This window comes from Balaenoptera physalus, assembly GCF_965194825.1.
Source record: "Balaenoptera physalus genome assembly, chromosome: 18".
NCBI classification, from domain to species: Eukaryota; Metazoa; Chordata; class Mammalia; order Artiodactyla; family Balaenopteridae; genus Balaenoptera; species Balaenoptera physalus.
In genome coordinates, this window is record NC_138899.1 from 75,083,999 (window position 1) to 75,099,924 (window position 15,926).

Genomic DNA, 15,926 nt, shown 5'->3' on the forward strand with positions numbered 1-15,926 from the left:
CTGAAACCGGTGGCCGGAATTCCACCGCCGTGTGTGGTCCTGGAGACGTGGTGTGGATCTGAGAAGCACTGTGGCTCGTTTCCTGTGTCGACCCGGTGCTTTCCTTAGGGTCCCTTTTTCTCCAGGGTCTGAGGTCCGGGTCTCTTGGCAAATGCGAATGTCTTTCCTCCTCTTGCAGAAGCCACCCGAGGAAAGTTGTATTTCTCTCGGTCTCTGCATACAAGGCTCTGCTTATTTTTGGGACTCGAATAGTCACAGAAATTAGAATATCTGGTCCCAGCCTGCGTCTGTCCTCAGCCAATGACCTTCAGGGAACTGTCACACTCCATGGGAAACTTCAGCAGAACCTTCTATACAGCAGCACACACACACCACTGCCTTCAGCTGAATGATACTGTCACCAGCTCCCATGCCCACAACGTGCAGGGACCTGGTGAGGCTGCCCCCAAACACATATTCAAACACATCTTCTCTTTTCCCACCTTCAGCATCACAGTCGTTACCTTTCTGGGTTGTTATTTTGTTATTTGAATTTCTGACTGCCCTCTCACATAAGCTCTGTAAGGACAGTGTCTTGTCATTTTTGTGTTCCCGGAGCTCAGGCACTCTGGAAACGTTTGCTGAATGAATGAGTTTATAAAGGAAGCAGAGTGATACGGTGAAAAACAAAAGCGCAGGGTATTTACTCAGGTGATCTGAGGGCCAGCTCTGTCATGCACAGCCTATGTGACACTGGGCAAATCCGTTTTCTCACTATAAAGTGAGGCTAACACGGCCTGGTCTGTCTCCCAGAGCTACTGTATGGAACAGGTGAGATCTACGAAAGAGTTCTTTCTCAGCACTGAAGTCTGAATAAATACGCATTACTGTCATGGTGAAAATCTGGAAACCTTCTGTGGGCAGATGGTCAAACAACGTGTGGTCCAGCCACACCGAAGGACACTACTCGGCAATGAAAGTGAATCCAGTGTCTACAAACAGCAACTTGGATGGAACTTAAGGGAACTGTGCTGAGTGAAGAAAGTCAATCCCAAGTACCCTATGATCGCATTGACTTAACGTGATTGAAATGATAAAACAGAGAGCAGATTCGGAATTTCCAGGGGCTAAGGAGTGAGTGGGGAGCTATGAAAGGGCAACGTGAAGGATCCTTGTCATGGCAGAAATGCTCTGTATCTTGTTCGCATCAATGTCAATTTTCTGGTGGTGATTTGGACAATCGTTTTTCAAGATGGTATCACTGGGGAAAACTGAGTAATCTCTCTGTATGATTTCTTGCAATGGCATGTGAATTTACAGTCATCTCAAAATTAAAATTCTAAGAAGATGCATTAAAGTTATATGGTTGGATCAGAAGTGTATAAAATAACAACTTATGTTCATCGATGGCTCACATCGTGCCAGTTTATCTTATTCTCGTACTGTACCATTGCTATCCTATTTTACAGATGATAAAACTGGGCACAGGAAATATTAAGGCCACAAAAATAGTATGTCGTGTTGCTGGGGTTCGGAGCCCAGAGACACCACACCACAGTCACCTCAGCTAAGGACAACATGGCGCTCTCGGCATTTGAACCGAACATGGCTTAACCCTCAAACCACCTCTAGGTATATTTAATTAAGTGCAAAGACCACCAGCAATAAGGCTCATTCAAAAGTCATTGTTCGGGGCTTCCCTGGTGGCGCAGTGGTTGAGAATCTGCCTGCCAATGCAGGGGACACGGGTTCGAGCCCTGGTCCGGGAAGATCCCACATGCCGCGGAGCAACTAGGCCCGTGAGCCACAACTACTGAGCCTGCGCGTCTGGAGCCTGTGCTCCGCAACAAGAGAGGCCGCGACAGTGAGAGGCCCGCGCACCGCGATGAAGAGTGGCCCCCGCTTGCCGCAACTAGAGAAAGCCCTCGCACAGAAACGAAGACCCAACACAGCCAAAAATAAATAAATAAAAAAAAAAAAAAAAAAAAAAAAAAAAAAAGTCATTGTTCAGGATTTCCCTGGGGGAAGATGAACAAGCTCTGGGGGTGGGTGGTGGTTATATTTGTACATATCTGAGGATATAGTAAAAACCACACACAGAATTGTATACTTTAAGCAAGTGAATTTCAACCGTATGTGAATTATATATCAATCCAAAAAAATCCCCCTCCCTCCAAAAAAAAAGTTCTTGTGCTCTGGAAGTAAGGACTTGGCCTCTGACGGTAATGGCGGTGGTAAGGAAATTCTAAGAATGAATGAACTTATTAAATAAAAGTGGTCCACGGCAAAGACATTAAAGATGCCGTGAGGTTCTGAGCCGGGTGACAAGGAAAAGGAGGCACTGGAGATCACAGAGATGTGCTGAATTCGAGATGACAGCATCCCATCCTAGGGACAGCTAGTATCTGAGTCAGGGGCCCGGTGTTTGGAAGAGAAGTCACAGAGCTTTGGGATCCAGAAGTAGATGATATATCTCGGGGAGACAGAATCAAGATGGAAGATCATTTCATAGGAGGAGATAGGGCGGAAGGAATTACTTTCTAGCAGAAAAATAGAGCTCAGCGTGTGAAATCGTCCGTCTCTGACAACACACTGAATTCACATTTTTCTTCTCTCCCTCAAAGGGCAAAACCAGATCCAGTGGGAAAAGAATAAGACTCAGAAGAACAGGTAAGAAAAATCATGTTTCCCTGGGGAAACACATCACCTGGTTTCTCCTATGCACCTTTGCTGTTGCATGTTTTTTGTGGTGCTGAAAGGAGACTTTGAGTACCAAAACAGGCGACTTTGGTGTTAAAAATTAATACAGTGTTCAATTTTTTTTTTAAAGTAACGCATTGTAAAACCTAGGTTTTCTCAAGCTTTTCAATCAAACTTAACAAATCTTATGATTTCACTTAGAAATCTATTTAAATTCAAGTAATTGTTTACAAAAGGACTTTAGAACTTTTGGCTAATTAAATTCCCTTGGACATTTCATAGTGCTTTTATAACGAAAATATGTTTAATTTTCTTTTTAAGCACTTTGGTTGTCTAATGAACAAAACGTTCCCAAATACTTAAACAATGCTTGCAAAATTACTAAGTGGGCCCTTATACACACGGTGAGAATTAAATTCTCTTGAGCGGGGCCGCTGGTTGCCTCTGACCACCACACAGAACCTAGCGGCCCAGGAGTGGCCTGTGATGACACACTGTTGGAGAAGGTGGGCACAAGAAGGCAGCTGCTTCCCCGTAAAAAGCAGGAGAACAGGCCGGGCTGACAGGATGTGGTACCAACCTGCCCGCGGGAGAATCCCAAGTTGTCCACACAGCTGGCCCTGCCTTAGGAAACACCTCCCATGGGGAAGGTTGCCCTCTACTGGCTTATGTGAGCCCATAGGTGGGAAGGCAGACAGATCAAGGGGGTTCGGTGTTCCCGAAAAGCCTGGCAGATTCCACATATGAGCGGTATTTTACGGCATTTGTTTTTCTCTTTCTGACTTACCTCACTCTGCGTTCTGCATGATGGTCTCTAGGTCCATCCACGTCTCTGCAAATGGCTCAACTTCGTTCCTTTTTATGGCTGAGTAGTCTAGAAAAATGATACAGATGAACTTATTTGCAAAGCAGAAACAGAGACACAGATGTAGAGAACAAATGTATACATACCAAGGGGGGGATGGGGGGGGATGAGATGAATTGGGAGATTGGGATTGACATATATGCACAACTATGTATAAAATAGATAACTAATGAGAACCTACGTATAGCACAGGGAACTCCCCTCAATGCTCTGTGTGGTGACCTAAATGGGAAGGAAACCCAGAAAAGAGGGGATATATGTATACGTATAGCTGATTCACTTTGTTGTACAACAGAAACTAACACAACATTGTAAAGTAACTCTACTCCAATTAAAAAAAAAAACACTGGCAGGAAAGAATCCACAGTGTTTGGGTTTCCACTGTCTCCTGATGCGGCTCTGAGGGAGCTGAGCCTCTGCCTTGCACCAGGGCCCCCTGTAAACGCAGCACAGCTCCGCCATGACACTAATACCTTTGCGTCAAATCGCCTTCAAGTGATACCCACGTTGTGTGCCGGAAACCGAGCCTTGGGGATTGACTCCAAAATGGATTTTCCCTATTCCATGTTCTAGTCGGTGGTAAAGAGGAAGGTTCCAGATCCTACAAGCATTTACCTAATATACCTAATACGCACGAGGCAATTTCATTTACGTTTTCTCTGTTCCTCTAAAAAGCCTTGCGAGAGAGTTAATATTGTCACCGTTCTGAGGCTGAGGATTCAGCAAAGAATTTTTCTTTGCAGCAGTTTCTGCATCTGACGCTGACAGGCTCGTTGACAAGCCTCCTTCCTCGCCGTCACTTCCCAGCAATGACTTCTAATCTTGATTCTAATATTGATTACAGCAACCACAGGAAACCCGTACCAAGCAAGTCTGTATCAGGACTAGATGACATTCCTTAGAACTTATGAATGCGGCCCCGGCCACAGGGAAGTGTTTGGAATCCGGTCCCTAGGGTCCTTGATTCTTTGGTAGAACAGGTGGGAGGTGGGGAGGATGCCGCCGCCGTGGACGGCCGGCTAAGGCACAGCAGCTCCAGCTCTGAGGCCAGCGCGGAAGCCGTCTCCCCGCCAGCCTGAGACGAGCGCTCCATCCAACGGGTCACGCTTAATCTGACTGTCACTCAAGGGGGCTGGTAAAACTCAAGCCTGCTTTATTCTGGATGGCGTGTCAGACCAGCAGTCTGGAAGACTGGAGGCCTGTCACAGCTCGGCCGATGGCTCCATCCTGGGCACCTACCCCCCATCAGCCTCCAACGTGCCTGCGTTCAGAGCAGGGGACAGAGCCGGGTCCCTGCAGGCTCCCGTTGCCACTGGCTTCCCCGCCGCAGAGGAGGCCCCGTCCAGGTCCACAGCGTCAGGAAACGCAGGCCTTGTGTTTCTATGGCTGGGGGCTCGGGGGGCGGCTGTTTAATAAGGGGGTAGACTTGGCCGTTTATAAAACACCTTCTGAGCTGCTAGGGACGGTGCCGTTGGCTGCAGTCGCCACCCGTTCCCCCCCCCGGAGCTCAACCATGCCATGTCCCCTCTGGCTTTGGAAATCACTCAGTTGGAATTCATTTATTAATAGGAATCTGGGCTTGTGCCTTTAAAAGAAAAAAAAAAAGTATGGGCTGAGGCACATTTATCTGTTCAGACAGAAACCAGAAAAAGCATCACTGATGGGGAGACGGGAGCCTCCGTGGGTCCCAGCTGGCGGGGCCTCGGGGGAGCGGAATGGTGCCTCTCAATTTCTAACTCGCTTTCAAATCACCTGGGGGTCTGGTGAGAAGGCAGACTCTGACTCAGAGGGGCTGGGGGCCTGAGAGCCTGCATTTCGAATATGCTCCCCCCAGGTGACGCTGACGCTGCCGGCCTCGGACCACACTTTGAGGAGGGAGTGATGGTGGGGTTGGCGGGGGGACCACCATCCTCTTTAGGGTCTTCACATGCCATCTCCTCCCACAGGAAGGACCCCCCACCTTGTGGCCCAGAGTAAATGCTCATTAAATGACACCAAGCGGCTCATACATATAGTATAGAACGTAGTTAGTGGCAATGTCAGTCTCAATCTATAAATGAGAGCTGGTTTTGTTTGAGAAGCCTTGACCTTGGGGGTTAACCTATGGTGTTGGGACAATCGTGGGTGACATTTGATCCCTCTCTTTTCCTCCGACGCTTGGACCCATGGCTCCTGTGGGGTGACTTGGGACAGCGTTCCTCTGCCTTTACGTTTGATGAAGGGCTCTTCACGGTGCCCATGGGCTGCACGCAGGGTGCCCCACCTGGCCCCCAGGTATGATGTGTCCCCCCTCCGCTCTAACCCTTGAGGCTCCCAACTGGACCTTCGGGCAGCATGACAGCACCTGTGTTTGGAGCTCAGCATCCTGGGGGATACAGGGAGGCCATGGTACAGCATGGCCAGATTCTGCAGCTGGCAACTCCTGCATCCAATTCACCTGCAGATTCCTGGGCCTCACCTACGACACCTAATTGAGGCCCCTGGGAGTAGGTTGGAGTCTTTCGCACACTGGGTTCTGACACTGGCTTTTCTCCCCAGGAAGCCAAGGGAGGCCTCTGTGTAAACATGGATGGCCAAGAGGTATATGCCTGTGGGCAGCTCTCCCGTCAGCAAGGAAACCCGCAGCATCGTATGTTTTTTCCCAGAGGCACAAACACCTGCTCTGCAAGCTCTCCGCTGGGCTCCAGCTAAGGAATTGGTTTCCTCCCCTGGGCATGATGACGTGAGCTTTTTCTCCTTGGAACACCATACCCATTTCATCAGCAAACCCTTTCCTGGAGCTTTAAGATGAGGTGAGAAACGATGGTCCTAGCTTAAACACGCAACACCCATAGAGAATATGACGTATCTGTATAAACAGCACCCGAATAAGCAACAAAGTGGAGAGCATGGTGCTGACAAGGAAACCCCAGCTTCCCCGGCTGGAGGGGATGGATACACAAATGCTGGGAGAAGCGGCTTGCCCTGCCCAGGAGCGGTGCGTGACCTCACTGGGGAGGAACATCGCACCGGGAAAGAAATGTACCAGGTGGTCCAGGCCAGATCTTCTGACTGTGAGAGACTGGGTGCTGTGACCAACACTTAAGATGCTTTCCATGCTCCTATGAAATCAATGCCTTTTTTCCCCCCTGCTGAGTGAATGTGGGGATTGCGCCAGAATCAGAAAGATTTCTGAGGATTTCTCCTAGAATTTCAAGGGTCTGTAAATCCTGCGGCTGGCTGGGAGCCTACTTCGATTATTTTTAATGCAGAAAAGGATGTATTTGAGCATCTGGCCTAGAAATGGACTAAATCTGTCCATAGCATAATTGGTTTGGAAAGAGCTGCAAGACAAATTGAGATTGTGGGTGTAAACAGAAGAAAAGGTGGCAGAAGGGGAGCCAGATGGATGAGCTCAGACGCAAAACACACACAAACAAAAGCTGCTTGGGACACCAGAGGAGCACATGGGCATCTGGGGCCCAGAACCGGACTGGTATGAGGGTCCTCCTTGGCTGGGAAGCGTCTAGACGCAACGTCTGGCTCCAAGGACGTTCCCTGCATCTGAATAGCGGGAATCAAAACCAGCTTCCACAGGGGCTGATCCCTGGCCACACTGTGACAGGTGGCCCTCAATTGGCCTGGGTAGTGAATTCAGAACACAAACAAATCACAGAAACATCACCCGGTTCCTTAGAGAATTTAGGCTCGAGGCTGAGGCAGGGGTATGATCGGAGCCAGAGATTTGGAGAAGATGACTTCTTGGTTACTACATATAATTGTGTCTTTGTGTGTAGCGTTCCAGGGCAGCCTAAGTATATTTTGTTTGCAGCCCCGTCAGCATGGTGCAGAGCATGTTGCATGTGGGGGCACGCCTTACAGCAGCAAGGCGGGCTGAGGGGTGGGCATCGATAGTTAAAAACATCTCCTACTGAACCGTACCTTGTGCTCATGAGTCAGCAGCGACCGTGAGAAGCTGTTGTCCAAAAGGCATAACTTCTATCTCCACCCAGCAGATACTTATAATTTAAAAATAATAAGTTTTTCATTTGCTTACAAACACTGAAAATATTTTCCGAGAGTACATAAAAGAGCCTGGGAGGGACAGGCGCAGCGAGAGATGACACCAAGCCAGGTGCCTTTAACAGCCCAACAGTGAACAGTTATGCTGCCCTTTTCAGAGCTGCGACGTGTGACCCACCCAATTAAGCCTCCGAGAGGCTCATTCTGAAGGCCCACAGTTCATGCCATCCTTTTCATGTTCGTCATGACAGCGCTGCTTTCTGCGCCTGCTTTCCTTTGCAGTTTGCACCCCGTGCAGTCAAATTTCATGCTTCCAAAATGAAAAATACAACTGCCAGTTCTCATCTCTGGGGGAAATGAGTCTTATTTCTCCCATAAATCACGAGCGTGCTTCAGCCGTGAACAGAGCATTAGCAACTCTAGAAGTAAATTAACTTCAGTTCCTGGTGAGACCCGAGGTTGCTGAGGGTGATTTGGGAATTTTGATTTAGGGAAGGAGAGGCAGGCGGCTTCACAGTGGCGGTGAGGTGCAACCATTCTCAGCTGAAGGCAGGATGCCCACGCCTTCGCCAGGTTGACTAGCGGTGGCCCATGTTCACGCCTGATGTCGCAGGGTAATTGTCAAGAGCAGCCCTCTCGCTCCACAAGTGTCCCGTTTAGGTTGACAGACGACATTGTCAGTCTAATTAAATTGCAGATGAAATAAGGAGCATTTTGTTTTGTGATAGAAGCCAGGCAGACACAAAAGGCCACGTATTATGTGATTCCAATAACACGAGTTATCCAAAATAGGCAAATCCACAGAGATAGAAAGTAGATTTGTAGTTGCCAGGGGCTCGGCATGCTCGGGGGGAAGTGGGGAGTGACAGCTAATGCGGGGTGACGGGTTTCTTTTTGGGGGGAGGAAAATCTTATAAAGTTGATTGTGGTGATGGTTACAAGACTCTGAATATACTAAAACCACTGAATCATACACTTTAAATGGGTGAATTATATTACATATGAATTCATATATTATATACTGTATAATGTATGAATTCCAGGATGAATTGTATAATATATAACTCATATAATACATAAATATATGAATTGTATATATTCATATACACGAATATATGAATATTCATTGTATATATTCATATACATGAATATATGAATATATTCATATATAATATATGAATTGTATAATATATGAATTCAAGCTGCTATATTGAAACAAAAGCTTGAAAAGAGTTAAACCGGGGCGGAGGGAGGAATAAATTAGGAGATTGGGATTAACATATACACACTACTATATATGAAATAGATAATCAACAAGGACCTATTGAATAGCACGGGGAACTCTACTCAATATTCTGTAATAACCTACATGGGAAAAGAATCTAAAAAAGAGTGGATATATGTATATGTATAACTGATCCACTTTGCTGGACACCTGAAACTAACACAACATTGTAAATCAACTATACTCTAATAAAATATTTTTCAAAAAGAGTTAAACCGCAGAAATACCGGAAGAGAAAGACAGAAAAAATCTTGGGCCCTGTGTTTCTGCCGGCGAGAAAGACTCTGTACTAGAAAGGCTGGTCCCTCTGAGGAGAGGCTGTCTTCACTTTGAGGGGATGTGGTAACCCTTGCTGGCCTCTGGGGGGCCCCATGCCACAACGCCTGCGTTTTTCTGAGACTTGCTGGAGCAAGAAAAGGAGTGTGAGTTTCCCCACGGTCACCGCTGAGAGTCAGGGTGTGCGCACTCGCCTTTAGAAGACGGAGGGATTGGTGGGGACCAGCATCCTGAAGGTGGGGATGAGCAGGGGCACGCAGCAGCAGTGGGTGGCCGGAGGGAAGGTGGCAGGAGATCCCGGTCCGGACCTGCCCGTCCTCGCTCACGCCCATGGCCAGCGGGCTCCCATTTAGGGAGGGGAAGGGAGGAGTTCCAGGGCAGGCAGGTTTGGGGGATAGGAGTTTGTCCCCCCAGGGTAATTAAGCCCATTATTCTACATGTAGCACAGAGTCAGAGTGGGGACAGATCTGCCCAGTTAGGTTGGGAAACTCTAGGACGCACAGGACAACCACGAAGGGCCCACTTGAGGGGAGGACCCTCAGGCCACACCCTCTGAAAGAGATAATGGGACCTGGAACGCACCCCAGGCCCCATCCACCACCAGCATCGGGATCCTCAGGCAGGGGAACAGAGCTGAACTTGAAACCTGTGAGAAGACTGAAACTTTACCTTGTGATGAAGACAGAAAATTTACCTTTACAGTTTTATATCCTCAACCCCTCGGACGGGGCCTGGCACTCAGCAGTGGCTCAGATGAGCAGAAAAGGCTACCAGGGCTGCATAGTGTCCCAGCTCAAGGCCAGGGTATTACGTGTGGGTCACCAACAGAGGGTGCTATACGCCTGAAAGAGCAAGGCCAGGCCCGGGGCCAGAAGCCTGCTTGGCGCAGGGGTGATGGAGCTCTGGCCCCCTGCAGACCAAAGGTGGAGATGCGGCGTTCAAACGTGGGAGCTGGGGCAGGCACTGAACCCCAGTATCCACACACCTGGGGCGGGGAGGAGACAGACGCATTCTCCTGCCAGGGCACTTCCTCAGCATTAGGAAAGGAAGCCAACCGCCCGGGTCCAGAACAGGATCCACGCCGGGTTTGTTCACCTGCGCGCCCCCTAGCACCCTGCACAAGGCCCGGCACACGGAAGGCACACAATCAGTGTTTCTCAAATGGAATGAATTAATGAAGGCGCCTAGGAGGATGAGATCGTAGCTGGGCTGTACTATTCTTAGACTGTATCTGAGTGTAGTGGGTTGGCCAAAAAGTTCGTTCGGGTGTGTCCATAACCTGTGGGGACAAACCCGAACGAACTTTCTGGCCAGCCCAATACATCCTCCCAGGCTGTCCCTCTGGCCTCTGCCTTGTGTGCCTTGGGAACGTGAGCTACACATCAACCCCCGTAAACCACTGGGTGGGGTCTGTACCTGGGCTGGTCCTTCCACTGGATGGAGCTTGACAAGACCAAGGGGGGCCCAGCGTCATAAGAAGGACCGTTTCTGGGCGATCAATCCCTACTCACCCACTCTCTCCCCTCCCCGAACCACATCCACAGACAGAGGGCAGACAAAGCAAAGAAGGAACGGCAGGGAAAGTAGCGCAAAGCCCTCCCGTGAGGGCTGGTACGTGAGGCCACAACATCTACACGTGAGTAATCCCAATTCCTCCGACATCCTGAGAGTCTGGGATGGTGGGACCACTGGGGGGATCCAGGAGGGAATGAAACGGCGCTGGGCAGATGTGCCGCGGAGCCCTCATCACGGCGTTTCCTGCTCTTGCACGCCCCTGGGTCTATTTCTTTCTTCAGTGCAAGCCCTTGGCTTTACTGTCCTTCTCTATCGTGGTCAAGGAAAGGGGGCACTGAGCTGCGAGGGGGCTGCCTGGAAACTCGCCTCCTGGGCCGAGGGCAAAGCTCACACCGGCCTCAGGCACGCGCTGCAGGCAGCAGCCCCGCCCGCTGGAGGGCGGCTCAAGGACAGATGTGAAAACAAACCACAAGAGTAGTGCCTCACAGGAAGCAGCGGATTCTGCCGAAGGCGCTGGCCGCTGCAGACGCTGGCGGAAGAGGAAGAGGATGTGAAAGGGTTCTTTTTTCTCCTCTGGGTTTGGAGTGCTCTGAAAGCTGGAGTTGGTGAAAGCACTCGCGAGCTCGCTGCTTCTGGTTTTAAGTTCTTCTGGGACGGGCTCCACAGAATCTCAGGGTTTCAGCACGACAGGAAAAAGAGTAAGAACTTCAAAGTCTCCCTTTGTTTAGTGTGAGAAGAAACTGTGGTGGCTAGTGGCTGGCTCCTACCTCAACACACACACACGCACACACACACACACATCATTCAGTCTCACACACACACACACACACACATTCAGCCTCACACACACATTCAGCCTCACACACACGCACACACACACACACATCATTCAGTCTCACACACACACACACATCATTCAGTCTCACACACACACACACATTCAGCCTCACACACACATTCAGCCTCACACACACGCACACACACATCATTCAGTCTCACACACACATTCAGCCTCACACACACACACACACACATCATTCAGTCTCTCACACACGTGCACACACGCACACAGTCTCACACACATGTGCACACATGCACACACATTCAGTCTCACACACACGCACACACACATCATTCAGCCTCACACACACGTGCACACATGCACACACACATTCAGTCTCACACACATCAGTCTCACACACACACACAGTCTCTCACACACACATTCAGTCACACACACACACGCACCCACACAGTCTCACACATACACACACACAAACACACACATTCAGTCTCTCACACACATGCACACACACACACAGACACAGGAGAAAAAGAGCAGTAAGGACGAACCTGCCCATCCCCCTGGCATCTCGCTGTGGCTACTCAGCTCACAGAGGACCAGCTTGTCCCCTGGTGGGTGTCCCCACGGAGCCCCAACCACGAGGTGCCTCCCACCCCTCGAGAACTTGGAAATTGCGCTTAGAGTGAAACTAGAAAAATCCACACGGAAAAGATGGGATTAGCCATCTGTGGGGCTTGCTGGTAAACATGTGACCAAAGAAACTGGAATCACTCAACACTCAAGGTGGGTCAACGAGGAAAACGGGCCTGTGCGATGTGGACGCGGCAGCTGCATCAGGCCCCGTTCAGAGAAGGGCCGGGAGAACCCCCGGGTGACTCTGGAGCCTAAAGCTCCAGAAGAGAGGGAAGAAGAGAAGAAGAGAGGGAATCAGCAAAGACAAACCGACCTGCGCCCCACCCCTCCGCACCCCCCAGCAGGGTCGGAGGGCCTGGTCGGACCCCCAGAAGCTGCCCAGAGCCCGGCGGGGAGGAGGGGTCCACCCCAGTGCCGAGCGGGGGCCTTTCTGAAGCTGGACCATGGCCAGCATCTGCCCCCTGCCCAGGGCTCTGCTACAAGGGACGGCGCACTGGACAGAGGTGGCCTCCCCTTCTCGGTTGCATTTCTCCCTGGAAATAGGGAACCCCTTGCCCTGGGGGTGAAGCGGGTGCAGCGTAGCTAGTAAGTCAGGCCTCATGATGAGGGGCAGCAGAACCTTCTGTTCGTTTCTATGGATGCTTAAGTAATTACCACAAACTGGCAGCTTAAAACAACAGAGATTGACCACTCTCCACCATGGCTCTGGAGGCCGGAAGCCCACACTCAAGGTGCTGGCCAGACCGCGCCCCCCCGAAGGCTCCAGAGCAGGATCCTTGCTTTCCCCTCCCAGCTGCCTTGGCTTGTGCCCATCGCTCCAGCCTCTGCTTCACCTTCTCGCGCCTTCTCCCCCGTGTGTCCGTGTCCCAGACCTCCCTCTGCTCTTCTAAGGACACCTGTCATGGGACTTAGGACCCACTCTAAATCCAAAGTGATTTCATCTCCAGATCTTAAACTTAAATACATCTGCAAAGACATTTTTCCCAGGTAAGTCTACAGTCACAGGTTCTGGGAGTTGGGACTTGGGCGTATGTTTTGGGGGCCTCAGTTCAACCCACCACACAGATGCACATCAGGGTCCCGGGCCTGCCATGTGGTGCCAGCATCTGGAGGGGGCGCACTTGGAGGAGCGCCAACCCATGGGACTGTTTGGGGGCAAACTGCCTTCGCCAAGGGTACCCCTCCCTGTCACATCTGGCTCTTAGTTTAAACCAATTTTGCTGACCAGTTCAGTTCCGTCTTTGGATCTAGAAAAGCACGTGTCTAGGGCCTCCGCTCGGACTAAATGCTCAGCCTTGAGGGTCACGCCACCTAAGAGATGGAACCTACTTTAACAAACAGTGTGAGGAATCTCTCCTCCACTGTTCACATCTCACCCGCCCCCGAGGAAGGAGCTTCTGGAGAGGGCTGGGTGTGCTCAGGTGTGCAGTCAACGAGAGGCCAGGGTGAGCGCGTTCATAAAAACCACAATTTCCTCACCTTTTCCCCTAAGGGGAGCATAAATAGGGATCGTCCTGACTCTGCCAATCTTGGGTCTCCCTTCTGCTTTGGCCTTCAGCCCTGACGGTGGCGGCCAGCTCCCCAAGGGGTGGCAGCTTCTGCCCGAACAGGACCAGCCTCGGGGCAGCTGCCGGGCCCAGCGAGCAGCTCTGCCAGCGGCCGGCAGGCCAGGAGCAGATGCTGAACATGCACCGCCTCCCAGAGGCAGGGGTTAAGACCCCAGAGCCCAGAATCAGGGTTTGAGCCCTAGACGTTCTGCTGACCAGGTACGCGATCATGGGTGGATTCCTCAACCCCCCGACCCTCGCCTGAAAAATGGGTTGTTATGAAGATTGTAAATTTTCCAGGTAAAGCTACTTAACATTATGTGTGCCTGGCTCCCAGTGTGTGTTCAAAACGTGCTTGCTGTTCTGGTTACGATTATGAAGAGAGAGGAAATTCACCGATCACACCCCTTTATCCGGCCTCTCAAAGCTCAGTGCTAAAGGACTGGAAACTGAATTATGAACTGAATTGTGGAGTCACTTCCACCCCAGGAATGCTTCCACTTTCTCACCTATTTGCCATTAGAAATTTTTTTCCTTTTCTTTCAATCACCCAGAGACACTGAGAGTTTCTCCTGATGGTCTGATTTATGTAAAATGCCAGGTTGGTTTTCTAAGGAGCCAAGAGGAAGGAAGCTATTAGAAAATTCTCTGCCTTGTCTCCTAACCGCCCTCCTGGCTATCGGGAAGGATTTCTGTCTACCGCCTTCTCAATCTGCAGCTCCCTCTCTGCGTCCTCTGAATGGGAACTGATTTCTTTCCAACAGGGTGGCCTGTGGAACTTCTGGCAGAAGGCCTGGCAAATAAAGCTCCACTCCTGAGGCTGTGGAAGAAAAGACCAAATGCCTCTCACAGGTGGGGTCCCGGCGACCTCAGGAGACAGTGCCCAGCACACCGCCTTCACTCCTGTCCTTGTTCCACAGTTAGGTTGCAACCTGCCTCTCCTCACCTCCCCCAGTCCCGCCTGAATGGACCTGGTCCACCCACCCCCAACTGACCCCCACTCACCCCCCCTCACCCACCCCAGTCACGCTGCTTTTCTTTCTTTCCCTCAAATGCCCCAAGTATTCCACCCCAGGGCCTTTGAACTTGCTGTGCCTCCCGGCAGATGCATTCTCCCCGGGATCTTTGCAAGGCTGGCTCCCTTTCATCCCTCAGGTCTGTCCTCAGACGTCACCTCCTCAGAGGTTATGCCACCACACTTCATTTGCAAGTCAAGCAGGCTGTTTTATTTCTTCATGACGCCTCTCTGTACTTTGAATTGTCTTATTTATGTGTTTACAAGTTTCTTGTCTGTCTTCTCCGGAGAGGACAAAGCTGTGTAGTGGTACGCGCTGTAAAGTTCCCGAGCGCAGAGGATGACGCGCTGGGAGGAGAGAGGATGCGGGGAGGACCTCATGGGCATGGTGGCCACCAACGGTGCTGCTGTTTGGGTAGCTGAAGGATGGGAATGGCATTGCGGGTGAGGCACCGGCAGACACGACGGCTCCGAGGGCGGGACGAAGGCGAAGTTTTGGAAGCCCAGGGAGTCCACACGGGGGTTTCGCAGAGAGACGTTACTACTGTTAACTCTACAGCAACGTCAAGGGCAGCCGTGGGCAAGGTGGAGAGGAGCCCAGGAGAGGGCAGGCGTGGAGACCCTGGGGCCCCAGCCTGTGCTGGAGCAGGAAATGAGTCACCACAGGCTCCTCGAAGGAGAGCCCACAGTCAAGCTACAAGCCCTGACTTCCACAAAGAGGGGGGCATGATTAACTGTCTGCTGAGTGGGCGGGCGGGTGAGTCAATCAGAAAGGGTGGGAAAGGCAAGCTCTGGCAGAGCTGGTCCCGCCTTGGCGACAGTGAGCATCTGTCTGTCTGCCTGGCGTCAAGGTCGCTGCCACTCAGGAGCAGATCTTCCACGGTTTCCTCTCTTTATGGGATTAAGCTGAACTGTTCACTCCCTCACCTGTGCTTTAAGGAAACCGTGAGGATTATCTGGCTAATCTTTCCAAAGGTCTTTGTAGACCCTCTGTATAGAATGCACCAAAGGTGACTGGAATTGTGATACTGTATCTTGAATTTATGTGGTTATTTTGAAAGCTTGGAGAGCCTTATTGATGAGGGAGTGGATTTTCTCATAGTATAGTTCAACTTTCATTTCTTTGCCTCCAGAGACTATATATAAAGTGAACGCTGAACTCAGGATCTTAATTGGGATCATTTATTCAATTACTGGGTTGTAAATCTTTTTATTGTTCAGTTGCACAAGTTCTTGATATGCTCTAAATACAAATCCTTTGTCAGGTATCTATCTGTGTATCTACCTGTAGATGTCTCTATCTA

General features: G+C 50.5%; 1 long non-coding RNA gene across 3 annotated transcripts in view; it reads right to left on the reverse strand.

Annotated features, from left to right (window-relative positions):
* Positions 1-15,926, reverse strand: part of LOC309647882 — a 655,782-nt gene that overhangs the window by 594,855 nt on the left and 45,001 nt on the right. For all 3 annotated transcript variants that reach the window (XR_014256344.1, XR_014256345.1, XR_014256346.1), the window contains exon 3: positions 3,467-3,553. This is a non-coding gene — a long non-coding RNA (uncharacterized lncRNA). The remainder of the gene's footprint in view (positions 1-3,466; positions 3,554-15,926) is intronic.